This window comes from Henckelia pumila, chromosome 3, assembly GCF_033568475.1.
Source record: "Henckelia pumila isolate YLH828 chromosome 3, ASM3356847v2, whole genome shotgun sequence".
Classification (NCBI taxonomy): Eukaryota; Viridiplantae; Streptophyta; class Magnoliopsida; order Lamiales; family Gesneriaceae; genus Henckelia; species Henckelia pumila.
The window spans coordinates 94,816,316-94,832,267 of record NC_133122.1 but is presented as its reverse complement, the minus strand read 5'-3'; the positions used below and the strand labels follow the sequence as shown (position 1 = coordinate 94,832,267).

The 15,952-nt window shown below is 35.0% G+C and overlaps 1 non-coding gene across 1 annotated transcript; it reads right to left on the bottom strand.

The window, feature by feature from the left end:
• Nucleotides 1–11,161: 11,161 nt before the first annotated feature.
• Nucleotides 11,162–11,270, bottom strand: LOC140894029 (small nucleolar RNA R71). Its single transcript, XR_012153583.1, has one exon. It is a non-coding gene; the product is annotated as a small nucleolar RNA R71 (small nucleolar RNA).
• Nucleotides 11,271–15,952: the final 4,682 nt, after the last annotated feature.

Here is a 15,952-nt window from a genome sequence, read left to right as displayed (position 1 = left end):
TTGATGAGCGTACAGTGATTGCGAGTATGTATAACTATCATGAGGATGTCTATCGATTGAAATTCATGAGGTGAATAACCTATGATCGAGATGATGTAGATCATCAGAGGTGTAATGACTTATATTGCAATGTATGCATGACTTCGCAGGCCAATGGCTAGGAGATGACGTAGCGTCATAAATTGCAAGTGATGATAGTTATCATCAAGGCACAGTGTTGAGGTTATGCTAAGAAACGTGGACAGCAGAATGTACTAGACATGATGGTTTAAGTTCCCAGTATTTCTTGGGAAGCCGGTTGTGCTTCAGGGAGATTGGGGAGGATAACCAGTCTAGGGAACATTGTGAGCAGTTACGTTGGAGTATAGACTTGAGTCCACTGGGTTATCTTAAAGCGAGATTCATGTTAGAATGTGCCAGCACAATGTTGGGATTAGTGTTTTCCTGACTAGAGGTGTCGAGCACTGAGAAATTTTTGAACCATTAGATGGTTAGTTTTGATTAGTGATTCGACGAATGCAGTAAAACCAGTCAGGTTATGACTTGGTCTTCGTCAGTATAAGACTTCCTTTGAGACGATAATTTTAATCAAGCGGGTATTGAATCCTTCGTGGTCAGGAAGATCGTGGTCTGAGTGAAATATGTATCAGTGTTACGATACGCTAGCGCTAAGGAAGTTCGATTGTCGACCAGTAGCGCAGTAATTTTCAGCGGGGAAAATGTTAATGCGGTTCAGCGTTAATGGAGCTTGCAGAGAATTCGATGGGAGTCTGAGTGTGTCGGAGGATATTTCGACCAGACACTCGAGCAAGGGTTTCTTGTAAACGAGGTATTACCTTAGATTTCGAGGACGAAATCTTTTAAGGGGGGGAAAATGTAGTGACCCGTATCCAGAATTAGCAATTAATGAGTATATTAATTGAGTAATCATGTTTTGATTAAGTAAAACATGATTAAGGAAATCCCAAAAGGGTTAACGGAGTCCATAAATGGATTCAGGACACTCAAAATAGCCGAGAAGGTCCCGAGGATCCGGAGTGTTCGGAATCTCCGAACCAAGTGAGGAGGCTCCGAACTGGATCGGAGGATCCGAACTCAGGATCGGAGGCTCCGAAGTGGATCGGAAGCTCCATCGGTAGGATCAGACGCTCCAATCGGGACCAGGGCACGTGTCATCGCTGACGTCAACAAGGTGACGTCATGGCTGACGTAATATTGGGGCGATCGGACGCTCCGAAGATGAGATCGGAGGATCCGATCGTGTTCGGACGTTCCAAACCGGGTTCGGATGCTCCGAACTCCGTCTATAAATAGGGGGCCGAGATTTCATTTTCAAGTGTACCTCTCCTTCTCCTCTCTCAATTCCTAGGCCTTCTAACTCAGATCTAGGGAGTTCTAGGCATCCTATTGGGAATCCGGAAGTGGCATAGAGATCCAGGCGTCGAGGCGGAGCTGTGGCCTAGTTTTGAGGCAATTGTCATCAGCGGGCTGACGACGGACGCAAGTATAGCTATGATATCCTGAAATTATTTAGGAGTATGCAATAGCTTAGTTAAGGCTTTTAGAGCTTAATTATTGATGCATGGGTATTTGCATTGTAGAGTTGATATAGGCTTGGAACCTAGAGCAGGACTACTAGGAACTGCCTGTAGTAAGGTATGCAAGTACAGACTGAGATAGCCAGCGGGTTTTGCATGCTTATATGTTGCATTTTGTATGTCATTTATTATGCAGCATGTGCATATCATATTGTGACTATCCATCTTGTGAGATGAGCCACGTAGGGCCGCTCAACCCTGTCTGGACGGGTGATGTCTAGTGCCCAGTGACTGACGGGTCATGGGTGATTAGCATCTGGGGACACAGTCCACGTCCTGTAGAAATGAGCAGTGTTGACAGGCTTTTCTCCCCGGGTTGTACCACTCATGTCCTGATGCGATCATGGATGGCTCGCATGCTGATAAAGTGACTAAGGATCCGTTGGAGATGCCACGAGGACCGGTTACGAGAGGCCGAGCTCAGAAGTTCAAGGAAGCACTTCAATCCTTGATGTTGAAGTCGCAAGAGGGCGTTGGATTTCTTGATATTCAATTCGGAGGTAGTTATCACCTTATTGAGGTCAAAGGAGGTCAAGAAAGTGAAGAAATTGAAGACCTTGTTCGCATCCCAGGCGTGCCCGCGCCCCAGACTCGCGCGCCCGCACCCTTATTTTGCGAATAAGAAGCGCGCTCGCGCCCCTTGATCGCGCGCCCGCGCTTACGGATGCCAAATTGACGAAGAATTGTGCGAGCTCTCGGCGCGCCCGCGCCTTGCCCTGCTCAACAAAGGCGCGCCCGCGCCTAGCCCTAGCACGCCCGCCCCGATTATTTTACATGCACCGAAGGTGTTTTGTGTGTGTGTTCGGGATTTTTAATATTTTGGCATTATTTTGCTTATTTTAGGTATTTTATTCCTACTAGGAAACTTTAGGAGATATCTTTGATATCTTTTTGATTTATTTTGCATTATCTTTCAATATTTTGGGTTGTAATATAAATACTACAACATTCATTATTTTAAGAACAATTAAGATTTTCAGATTATTGAATTATTCAATACAAAATTCTCTCTAGAATTTTATCAAAGCTTTTGCTTTACCCAAAATCAAACTTATCAAAGTTTTATAGCTTTGTGGCGTTTGTCAATCGATTTTCAATTGGGTTGTCAAAGACAGGTTCCTTTGAAGGTCTAATTGAATCTTTGATTGTTTTCTATCGTGAATTCTCTGTTGCTAGTTACAGGTTCAACTAGAGGTAGAGATTCCAAAATTATGTTACTTGTTTCAAAGTCAGGACAAAACCTTTGAATTTTTTTGTTATCGAATTGAGGTGCGATTCATTGAAATCATGTTGTCTTTCATACAGAAGATTCATATCATTTGGTATCAAAGCAAATGTTTTGATTCAAGTAAGTCTATCCTTCTTTAATCTATATTCTTTCTTCGTTCTTCGTTCTTCGTTCATCTTTCCTTGTTCTTCGTTCTTCATCTCTTTAATCTCAAATTTCTGTGTCTTTCTTTCAAAATTGTTACCCAAGTCTCGTGTCTTGTGCTACAAGTTATAAATTAAAAAAAAAAAAAGAGAAAAATAAAAAAAAAAGTCAAAAAAAAAAGTAAAAAAAAAAAATCGGTTAAAAAAAAATTTGAAGGACCGAGAAAAAAAAAAGCTTCAAAAAAAAAATTATAAGAAGCAAGATAACTTGTGGACAATTTTCGTTCTTGTTCATCCTTGGGTGCAAGTCAAAATTCGAGCATCCATAAATTTCTTCTTCTTGTTTTTGTCAATCTTTGAGAGTCGATCTTCGAGCGTCTAAAAGCTATGAATTTGAGAGTTTGATTCACTTTTACACAAAGCTAAAGCCTACTTAAATTTTGAGTGGAAAGAAAAAGAGTGTTTGAGTGATTCGTTTGGAGTGAACTGTGAGAACTTGTGTGAGGAATTTTATCACTAACCTTTTTTTGCAGGTACCATGAATCCTAATAAAGATGCTAGTGAAAGTGTGAACCAAGGAATTTCCAAGGTTCAAATGGATGCATTGATGGGGCAGTTTACTAGGGTGATGAGGTCGGAGTTGGAACCTCTTCATGAGCGGATGAGTAGATTGGAGGAGAGTAGTGGTAGTGAAAAAAAAAATAAAGATAGGAAGGGGAATAATTTTGAAGAAGATGAGGAGAGTTTTGATGAGAATTGGGATGGGGAGAGGAGAGTACATGGGGGTAGACATAGGCGAGAAGCAGTACGGGGAAAATATGCGGAGGGGAGTAAGGAGGATGGAAATATTAGTAGCATTAAGATGAAAATTCCAGCGTTTCATGGGAAATCTGACCCAGAGGCGTATTTGGAGTGGGAGAAGCGCGTGGAGTTTGTGTTTGATTGCCATCACTATTCTGATCTTAAGAAAGTGAGGTTGGCAGTGGTTGAGTTTGTAGACTATGCGTTAATCTGGTGGGATCAATTAGTGACCACTAGAAGAAGGTGTGGGGAGCCGCCTATTGAGACATGGGAGGAGATGAAGCGTGTCATGAAGAAGCGGTTTGTGCCTAACTATTATTATCGTGACATGTACAGGCGATTACAAACTCTAAAGCAAGGTCCAAGGAGTGTGGAGGATTACTACAAGGAGTTGGAAACCACGATGATCCGGACCAACATTGAGGAGGATAATGAGGCTACAATGGCCAGATTTTTGTGTGGATTGAATAGAGAAATCCAAGATCAAGTGGAGCTTCGCCACTGTTTTGATTTGGATGAGATGGTGCAGACGGCCATGAAGGTGGAGCAGCAGCTCAAGAGGAGAGGAGCTGGTCGACTTCCTACAGGTGGAGGATCGTCGACTTCTTGGCATCCAAACGTTGCAAAACGGGAGGACAACAAGCCGGTGTCCAAACCAAAATTTGACACCAAATTGGAGGCACCAAAACAAGTGAGTAAAGGTACACCTGAAACTACTAATACTCGTTTTAGGGATATTAAATGTTTTAGATGTCAAGGACTTGGTCATATTGCCAGTCAGTGTCCTAATAAAAAAATTATGATTATGAATGCTGGTGGTGAGATTGAGTCGGAGAATGAGGAAGAAAATTATGATAATATGCCTGCATTGGAGGATCCTGATGAGGAGGGATATGATGCTGTGGTTGGAGAATTGTTAGTGACTAGGAGAGTGTTGAATGTGCAACAAAAAGAGGAGGAAGAGACTCAAAGGGAAAATTTATTCCATACTAGATGCTTTGTGAATAACAAAGTATGTAGTGTTATTATTGATAGTGGGAGTTGCACTAATGTGGCGAGTTATGAGCTGGTGGAAAAGTTGAGTTTGCCTGTTATAAAGCATCCTCAACCTTATAAATTGCAGTGGTTTAATGATAGTTCTGAAGTGAGAGTAACTAGGCGAGTTGTGGTACCATTCTCAATTGGTAAGTATGTAGATGAAGTGTTATGTGATGTGGTGCCTATGCAAGCTTGTCATATTTTGTTGGGTAGGCCGTGGCAATTCGATAGGAAGGTGATACATGACGGTTTTAAAAATCGTTATTCTTTTACCTTGAAAAAGGAGCCTATTGTATTATTACCGATGTCTCCAAAGCAAGTGTTGGAGGACCATTTGAAAAAGAAAAAAAGAAAGAAGAGGCCGAAAAAAAGAGTGAACAAAAAAGTAAGATGGCCTTAGAAAAAAAAAATGAGAAAAAAAAAGATGAAAAAAAAATTGAAAGAAAAGAGGCAGATAAAAAAATATACATGGCCCAAAAGAGTGAGTTGCGAGAGATTCTACGTGAGCATACTCCACTTGTGTTGATTTTCTATAAGGAGTTTCTCCTTAACACAAGTGATATAGCCGGAAATCTTTCGAGCAATGTTTTTTCTCTTTTGCAGGAATTTGAAGATTTATTTCCGGAGGATTTGCCTCAAGGATTACCACCTTTAAGGGGAATTGAGCATCAAATTGATTTTGTGCCCGGAAGTGCATTGCCGAATCGTCCAGCCTATAGGAGTAATCCGGAGGAAACAAATGAGCTACAAAGGCAGGTAAGTAAACTTCTTTATAATGGGTTTGTACGTGAGTCTATGTCTCCTTGTGCTGTACATGTTTTGTTAGTGCCTAATAAAGACGGTTCATGGAGAATGTGTGTTGATTGTAGAGCCATTAACAATATTACCATCAAGTATAGGCATCACATTCCTAGACTAGATGATATGTTGGATGAATTGCATGGTTCTATCATATTTAGTAAAATTGATTTGAAAAGTGGTTATCATCAAATTAGGATGAGAGAAGGCGATGAGTGGATTTAAAACCAAGTATGGCTTGTATGAGTGGTTAGTTATGCCCTTTGGATTAACTAATGCACCTAGCACTTTTATGAGATTAACGAATCATGTCTTGCGTGCTTATATTAGAAAATTTGTTATGGTATACTTTGATGATATCTTGGTGTATAGCAAAAATTTGAATGAGCATGTTGGACACTTGAGAATTGTGCTAATCACACTAAAGGCTGAAAATTTGTATGCTAATTTGAAAAAGTGTGTGTTTTGTACAAAAGAACTTGTATTTCTTGGTTTTGTTGTGAGTGCTCAAGGAGTCAAGGTTGATGAGGAAAAGGTAAGTGCAATTCGAGATTGGCCAACGCCTACTTCTATTGTTCAAGTTCAAAGTTTTCATGGTCTTGCAAGTTTCTATAGGAGATTTGTGAAAGATTTCAGCGCTTTGGCGGCACCTATGACTGCGGTGATCAAGAAGAACGTTCCATTCCATTGGGGCGAGGAGCAAGAGAAGTCTTTTGATATTATTAAGCAAAAATTAATTAATGCTCATTTACTTGTTTTACCTGATTTTTATAATACCTTTGAAATTGAATGTGATGCGTCAAGTATAGGGATTAGAGGCGTCTTGATGCAAGGTAGGCGACCAGTTGCATACTTCAGTGAAAAGCTAAGTGGAGCATCATTGAATTATCCTACCTACGACAAGGAATTCTATGCCTTGGTTCATGTGCTTGAGGCTTGGCAGCAATATTTGAGGCCAAAAGAATTTGTAATTCATACGGATCATGAGTCTTTGAAGCATCTCAAAGGACAACAAAAGCTGAACAAGAGACATGCCAAGTGGGTGGCGTTTGTGGAAACTTTTCCCTACGTTATCAAGTATAAGCAAGGAAAGGAAAATGTGGTAGCCGATGCTCTATCACGAAGGTATGTACTTTTATCTACTCTAGATTCTAAATTCTTAGGATTTGAGTATGTGAAAGAGTTATATCCTAGTGATCTTGATTTTGGTGAGATGTACGCGTCATGTTTGCATGGTCCAAAAGATAAATTCTTCATACATGATGGGTATTTGTTTAAGGAGGATAAGTTGTGTGTTCCTAAGTCATCTATTCGTGAATTACTTGTTAAGGAATCACATGGGGGTGGTTTAATGGGGCATTTTGGAGTGGCTAAAACTTATGGAGTTTTGCATGAACATTTTTATTGGCCACATATGAAGCATGATGTTGAGAGAATTTGCGAAAGATGTGTGACTTGTAGGAAAGCGAAGTCTAGACAACAACCACATGGTTTGTATACTCCACTTCATGTTCCTAGTGAACCGTGGGTAGATATCTCTATGGACTTTATTTTAGGACTACCAAGGTCTAAGAAGGGGAGGGATTCAATTTTTGTAGTGGTTGATAGATTTTCTAAAATGGCTCATTTTATTGCGTGTCATAAATCTGATGATGCATCTCATGTTGCGGACTTGTTCTTTAATGATATTGTTAGATTGCATGGCATGCCTCGGAGTATTGTGTCTGATAGAGATACTCGTTTCTTGAGCTACTTTTGGAAAATGTTATGGTGCAAACTTGGTACTAAATTACTGTTTTCGACTACATGTCATCCCCAAACGGATGGTCAAACTGAAGTTGTTAATAGAACGTTAGGAACTTTGTTGCGTACTATAATTAAAAAGAATTTGAAGAATTGGGAGAAATGTTTGCCATTTGTTGAGTTTGCATATAATCGTAGTGTGCATTCTACTACAAATTTTTCACCTTTTGAAATTGTGTATGGTTTTAATCCTTTAACCCCGTTGGATTTGATGTCTTTACCTATGAGTGAAAGGGTTAACATGGATGGTAAGAAAAAGGCGGAATTTGTGAGAAATTTACATGAAAAAGTGAAGGCGAACATGGAGAAAAATAATTTGTAGTATACAAAGCAAGCAAATAAGGGAAAGAAGAGAGTTGTGTTTGAACCAGGAGATTGGGTTTCCTGAAAAACGGCACTCGAAGCTTCTACCTAGAGGCGATGGACCGTTTCAAGTATTAGAACGCATCAACGACAACGCCTACAAATTAGATTTGCCAGGTGAGTATAATGTCAGTGCTACTTTCAATGTTTCTGACTTATCTCCGTTTGATGTAGGTGATGAACAAGATTTGAGGACAAATCCTTTTCAAGAAGGGGAGGATGATGTGGTCATGGATGGCTCGCATGCTGATAAAATGACTAAGGATCCGTTGGAGATGCCACGAGGACCGGTTATGAGAGCCCGAGCTCAGAAGTTCAAGGAAGCACTTCAATCCTTGATGTTGAAGTCGCAAGAGGGCGTTGGATTTTTTGATATTTAATTCGGAGGTAGTTATCACCTTATTGAGGTCAAAGGAGGTCAAGAAAGTGAAGAAATTGAAGAACTTGTTCGCAGCCCAGGCGCGCCCGCGCCCCAGACTCGCGCGCCCGCGCCCTTATTTTGCGAAGAAGAAGCGCGCCCGTGCCCCTTGATCGCACGCCCGAGCTTACGGATGCCAAATTGACGAAGAATTGTGCGAGCTCTCGGCGTGCCCGTGCCTTACAATTGGCGCACCCGCACCTTGCCCTGCGCAACAAAGGCGCGCCCGCACCTAGCCCTAGCACGCCCGCCCCTATTATTTTACATGCACCAAGGTGTTTTGTGTGTGTGTTCGGGATTTTTAATATTTTGGCATTATTTTGCTTATTTTAGGTCTTTTATTCCTACTAGGAAACTTTAGGAGATATCTTTGATATCTTTTTGATTTATTTTGCATTATCTTTCAATATTTTGGGTTGTAATATAAATACTAAAACATTCATTATTTTAAGAACAATTAAGATTTTCAGATTATTGAATTATTCAATACAAAATTCTCTCTACAATTTTATCAAAGCTTTTGCTTTACCCAAAATCAAACTTATCAAAGTTTTATATCTTTGTGGAGTTTTTATGAAACTTAAAATTTGTAATTATTTATATGTTAAAAAGTGTGTTTTAAAATTTAAGTTTAATTAAAATTATGAAGTTGTATTATTTTAGTGTTATGTGTTTATATTTAAATGTTTTACTAAAATGTTGTATTTTACGGTTTGCACAGGTTTGGTAAAAATAAAATTACTCAAGCTACAGAGGTCATAATGGAGTAATCTCAAAACCTGTAGAATCACAAAAGAGGCATCTTCAACTTTGTAGAAGACAAGAAATTCCAAAAACTTCATTAAGATGATCAAAATAATCAAACATCAAAATGGAGACAGATTTACTTTTACTATGACCAGCTTGGAGTAAAAATATCATAAGTATTTCATATTTTATTCAAGAGGGGTGAATGAGTTGTCAAAACACATCTATAGACAAAGGGCTACGTGTTATATGTTTTGTGCAGAAGAACAATCGGAAGTCTAAGGCATCAAACATGCCAATTAAAGTTGGGTCAATGTATTGACATTTAAGGAGACAAGCACCCACCAACTTTACTATTCCATATTTAATGAGTTTTGGACCCTTGCTCTCATTTTGCCTATAAATAGATGTTTTGTATAAGCTTTGTGGTGTGCAAGAGTGTAGAGAAGTCCTCATTTGTAAAGTAAATATTGTGTGTGTGAGAATAAAAGTTTGAGTGTGCATATTTCTCAAGTATGAATATTATTTTATCCTTACTCTTGAGTTTCATGTTCATGGAAAGCTAAATCTTTTTATGTCAAGGTGAAAAGGTTTCATTGTTGGTCAAGTATAATTTTGGAAGATTTGTTGTTATCTATTTACATCAAATGCTTGGTACCTTGAATGTGGTTACCTTGATTTGTTGTCAAATATGATACAATAAATACTACAATAATTATATACTATAAATATAAGTATCTATTTATAATAAAGTCATATATATTATTTAGACGATAGCGTGACACTGTCGGTTGTTCTAAATAATATATTGTGATTTGAACTAACATTTACTTTTTCGCATCTAACTTTTACTTTATCGCAACTAACATTTACTTTTCCGCAACTAACATTTACTTTCTCGCATATAACATTTATTTTTCCGCAACTAACATTTACTTTATCGCATCTAACATAAAGTCATATATTTTATTTAGACGATAGCGTGGCTCTGCCGGTTGTTCTAAATGAAATATTGTGATTTGATCTAACATTTACTTTTATGTCAATTTATATTTTTGCATTTATATATATATTATGGGTACCATGTATTAAATATCGGCTGATATTAATATAGTGGGAACTATATTATATGATATACTTGTTTAAATATTTAATTGTTCTTTTTATGTTTATATTTATTCATTTATATATATATTATGGGTACCATGTATTAAATATCGGCTGATATTAATATAGTGGGAACTATATTATATGATATACTTGTTTAAATATTTAATTGTTCTTTTTATGTTTATATTTATTCATCTATATATATATTATGGGTACCATGTATTAAATATCGATTAATCTGATATTAATATAGTGGGAACTATATTATATGATATACTTGTTTAAATATTTCATTGTTCTTTTATGTTTATTCTTATTTTAGTTTCTTTTATTTATTTTTATTAAGCAATCTTAAATAAACCAACAATGAACCTTTGAAAACTTGACAATTTTATAATCTGTGTATTTGAAGTTTCATAATAATATTTCCATCTATAATATATCATGCTAAAATTAAACTTACAGTATCCTCTCTGTGGATCGATCTCGTACTCACGAGTATATTACTTGCAGACAACCTACACTTGGGTGAATTACAATTTAAGGTGTAGCAAGTTTTTGGCGCCGTTGCAGGGGAGGTATAAATTAAGTTTAATTTTATGTTATTTATGTAAATAGTATGTTGTTTTTAATTGTATGATTGTTTGGAGTCGTAAACAAAGTGGTAGACTTGTTCGAGTATCTGAAAATATTTTAAACATGGAGGATAATTCTAATAATCAAGATGATAATAATAATAATAATCAAGAACATGAACAACCAAGAACACTTAGGCACCATATGAATCCAATAAGAACTAGTACACCATCTTTTTTAGTCTTTCCTCCTGATGCGTCTAATTTCAATTTTAAGCCACAAGTCATTCAACTTTTACCAAATTTTCATGGCTTAGATTCTGAAAATCCATATTTGCATTTAAGAGAATTTGAGGAGGTTTGCAACACTTATAATGATCAAAACTGTAGCATGGATACTGTTCGATTAAAGCTTTTCCCTTTTTCCTTAAAAGATAAAGCTAAAACATGGTTGCAAAATTTTAGATCAAGTTCAATAAGATCATGGGAAGAAATGCAACAATAATTTCTAAAAAAGTTTTTTCCTTCCCATAGAACAAACACTTTTAAAAGACAAATTGCAACTTTTTCTCAAAAACAAGGAGAAACATTTTATCAATGTTGGGATAGATATAATGAGTTACTTAATACATGCCCACATCATGGTTTTGAAATATGGAGAATAGTTTCTCACTTTTATGAAGGTTTAATACCTAAAGATAGGCAAATGATAGAATTCATGTGTAATGGAACTTTTGAAGATAAAAACCCAAATGAAGCTATGGAATATTTGGATTCATTAGCAGAAAATGCTCAAAATTGGGATAATATAGGCTCAATTGAACCACCAAGTAAAACCAATAATTCAACAAATGGGGGTGGTATTTATCATCTTAAAGATGATGTAGATGTTCAAGCTAAACTTGCATCTTTTAGCAAGAAAAATCGAGTCATTAGAAATGAAAAAGAGTGATCAATTAAAAAGTGTTCAAGAAATTGTTTGTCATATATGTGACACACATGATCACCTTACAAAAAATTGTCCTACTTTGCCTTCATTTAAAGAATGTCTCCATGAACAAGCCAATTATGTTAACAATTTTAAAAAACCAACATTAGATCCTTTTTCACAAACATATAATCCTGATTGGAGAAATCATCCTAATTTTAGTTGGAGGAACGATAATAATGCACAACCTTCACAACAACCTTTTCACAATAACCAAAGTCACCAATGTTATGCTTCTTATATCCCACCTCCAAGAAAACATTTTGAAGATGAAATTCATGCATACATTCAAAAGCAAGAGTCTATCAATATTCAAAACATTCAATCTATGAATGATTTGAAAGAAACTCTTGCAAAATTTGCATCTGCACTTAATATTCATGAAAAAGGAAAATTTCCATCTCAACCACAACCTAATCCTAAAAATCAAGAAAAATTTGATCAAGTAAAATTTGTTATTACTCTTAGAAGTGGTAAAATAGTTAATGATCCATATAGTGATGAAAACAAAGATCAGTCAAACTCAAAGAGTAAGGATGAAAATCTTGATACTTTCGAGAAATATGATACTTTGAGTCCTAAGATTAAGAAAGTTGATGATAAATTATCTGAAATAATATGTGAGTCAAATAAACATGTTCCTTTCCCTCATGCATTAGTTAATAATAAGAAACAAAAAAATGATTCTGATATTTATGAAGTTTTTAAACAAGTAAAAATAAATATTCCATTATTAGATTCTATTAAACAAGTGCCTTCTTATGCAAAGTTTTTAAAAGTTTTATGTACTGTGAAAAGACAATTGCATGTAAAGAAGAAAGCATTCTTAACGGAGCAAGTAAGCTCTATTATTCAAAATAATTCTACCTTGAAATATAAAGATCCCGGTTGTCCAATAATTTCATGTATTATTGGAAAAAATAATATTAAAAAAGCTTTGTTAGATTTGGGAGCAAGTGTGAATTTAATTCCTTATTCAGTTTATGAAAAGCTTAAGTTGGGAGATTTAAAACCTACATTTGTTACTCTTTTACTAGCCGATAGGTCAATCAAAATACCTAGAGGTATTGTAGAAGATGTATTAGTTCAAGTCGATAAATTCATATATCCCGTGGATTTTATTATCTTGGATACACAACCAATAGAAGTACATAACGAAATTCCAGTAATATTGGGACGTCCATTTCTAGCAACTTCAAATGCTTTAATTAATTTTCGAAATAGAATAATGAAATTGTCTTTTGGAAATATGACTTTAGAACTTAATGTGTTAAATTTATGTAAACAACCAAGTATTAATGAAGATGAAGATGATAATGCAATAGAAACAATCGTGGAAGAAAATATACACCAAGAAAACTTAAATCAACAATCTGAAGTTTGTTTAGTGGAAAGTTTTGATTCAAAAAATGTTTTTAAATCAAAGTTATTTGAAGAAATTAATGAACTTAAAGAAGTAAAAGAAAATGATCATCCAAAACTTGAATTAAAACCCTTACCAATAGAACTAAAATATGCTTTTCTTGGTGAAAATCAAACATATCCTATTGTAATATCTTCTACCCTCTTACCAAAACAAGAAGAAGATTTAATAACACTACTTAAAAAATACAAAAATTCAATTGGATGGACTTTGCAAGATATAAAAGGTATAAATCCTTTAATCTGCACACATAGAATTCACTTGGAAGAAAATGCTAAAACATATCAACAACCACAAAGAAGATTAAATCCACACATGAAAGAAGTTGTTAAAAATGAAGTTTTAAAACTATTAGATGCCGGAATTATTTATCCAATCTCGGATAGTAAATGGGTAAGTCCAACACAAGTAGTACCAAAAAAACCAGGCATCACTGTTATAAAAAATAAAAAGGGAGAATTATTACAAGCTAGGATTCCATCTAGTTGGCGTATGTGCATTGATTATAGAAAATTAAATGATGCAACTAGAAAAGATCACTTTTCGTTACCATTTTTAGATCAAATTTTATAGAAAGTGGCAGGTAATCCTTATTATTGTTTTTTTGATGGGTATTCGGGGTATTATCAAATACCAATATCATTAGAAGATAAAAAAAAAACTACTTTCACTTGTCCGTTCGGAACTTTTGCTTTTAAAAGAATGCCATTTGGTTTATGTAATGCCCCGGCTACTTTTCAAAGATGCATGCTAAGTATTTTTAGTGACATGATTGAAGAATTTGTGGAAGTTTTTATGGATGATATAACTGTTTTTGGAAACTCATTTGAAAACTGTCTTAAAAATTTGGAAGAAGTTTTAAAAAGATGTGAAGAAAAAAATCTTGTTTTAAATTGGGAAAAATGTTACTACATGGTTAAATCCGGAATTGTGTTAGGGCATGTCATATCTGAAAAAGGAATTGAAGTTGATAAAGCTAAGGTTGATGTTATTGCTAATTTACCATCACCAAACACGATCAAAGAAATTCGATCATTTTTGGGTCATGCGGGATTTTATAGAAGATTTATAAAAAATTTTAGCATAATATCGAAACCAATTTCAAATCTTTTAACAAAATATGCGCAATTTGAATGGACTCAAGAATGTGAAACTGCTTTTAAAAAGATAATTAATCTTTTAACTACATCACCTATTTTACAACCTCCTGATTGGTCTTTACCATTTGAATTAATGTGTGATGCAAGTGATTATGCTGTAGGAGCTGTGTTAGGACAAAGAAAAGAAGGTAAACCTTATGTGATCTATTATGCAAGTAGAACCTTAAATAGTGCTCAAATCAATTATTCAACAACTGAAAGAGAATTACTTTCAGTAGTGTTTGCATTAGATAAATTTCGATCCTATTTAAATGGTTCTACTACTATTGTTTATACTGATCATTCTGCCATAAAATATTTATCAAATAAACAAGATGCTAAGCCGAGATTAATAAGATGGATTTTGTTGTTACAAGAATTTGATCTTGTAATAAAAGATAAAAAAGAAAAAGAAAATGTAGTAGCCGATCATTTATCAAGAATAATTTCTGAATCATCTCAAAACGAAATACCAATAAATGAAAATTATCCAGATGATCAACTATTTTATGCTACTACTACGCCTTTGTTTGCTAATATTGTAAATTTTATTGTGACAAATAAAATGCCTTCTCATTGGAGTTCACAAGATAAAAATAAATTTTTGAAAGAGGTCAAAAAATTTTATTGGGATGATCCTTATTTGTTTAAGTATTGTCCTGATGAAATTTTTTGACGATGCATACCCGACAATGAGGTAAGTAGTGTCATTAAATTTTGTCATTCTGAGGCATGTGGAGGTCATTTTTCGTCAAAGAAAACAGCTGCAAAAATCTTTCAATGTGGATTTTATTGGCCTTCCTTATTCAAAGATACGCATTCATTTTGCAAATCTAGTGAAAATTGTCAGAAAATGGGTTCAATTTCAAAACAAAACATGATGCCTTTAAATTCAATCATGATTATTGAAATATTTGACAGTTGGGGAATAGATTTAATGGGTCCATTTCCATTATCTTTTGGATTCACTTATATTTTAGTGGCTGTCGATTATGTTTCAAAATGGATTGAAGCAATTGCATGTAGAACTAATAATCATAAAGTTGTGATAAAATTTTTGAAAGAAAATATTTTTAGTCGATTTGGAATACCAAAAGCTATAATAAGTGATGGGGGAAGTCATTTTATAAATAAATCATTTTCTTCGTTGTTAAGAAAATATGGTATTACACATAAAGTTTCTACTCCATATCACCCTCAAACGAATGGTCAGGTTGAACTTGCAAATAAAGAAATAAAATAAATTTTGGAAAAAACAGTCAATCCAAATCGAAAAAATTGGTCTTTAAGATTAAGTGATGCATTATGGGCATATACAACTGCATTTAAAACATCATTGGGGATGTCACCATATAGATTAGTTTTTGGAAAGCATTGTCATCTACCTGTTGAAATTGAACATAAAGCTTATTGGGCAATTAAAGCGTTTAATACTAATTTATTTGATGCATCTAAATTAAGAAAATTGCAATTAAATGAACTAGAAGAATTAAGAAATGATGCATATAAAAATGCAAAGATTTATAAAGATAAAACAAAAGCATTTCATGATAAAAATATTATGAGAAAATCTTTTGAAATCGGACAAAAAGTTTTACTTTATAATTCTCGCTTGCATTTGTTTCCAGGAAAACTTAGATCGCGATGATCTGGACCATTTATTGTTAAATTTGTCTATCCTCATGGTGCTGTTGATGTTGAAAATCATAAAAATAATAATATTTTTAAAGTTAATGGGCAAAGACTTAAACTGTTTATAGAAAATGAAGTTCTTAATGAA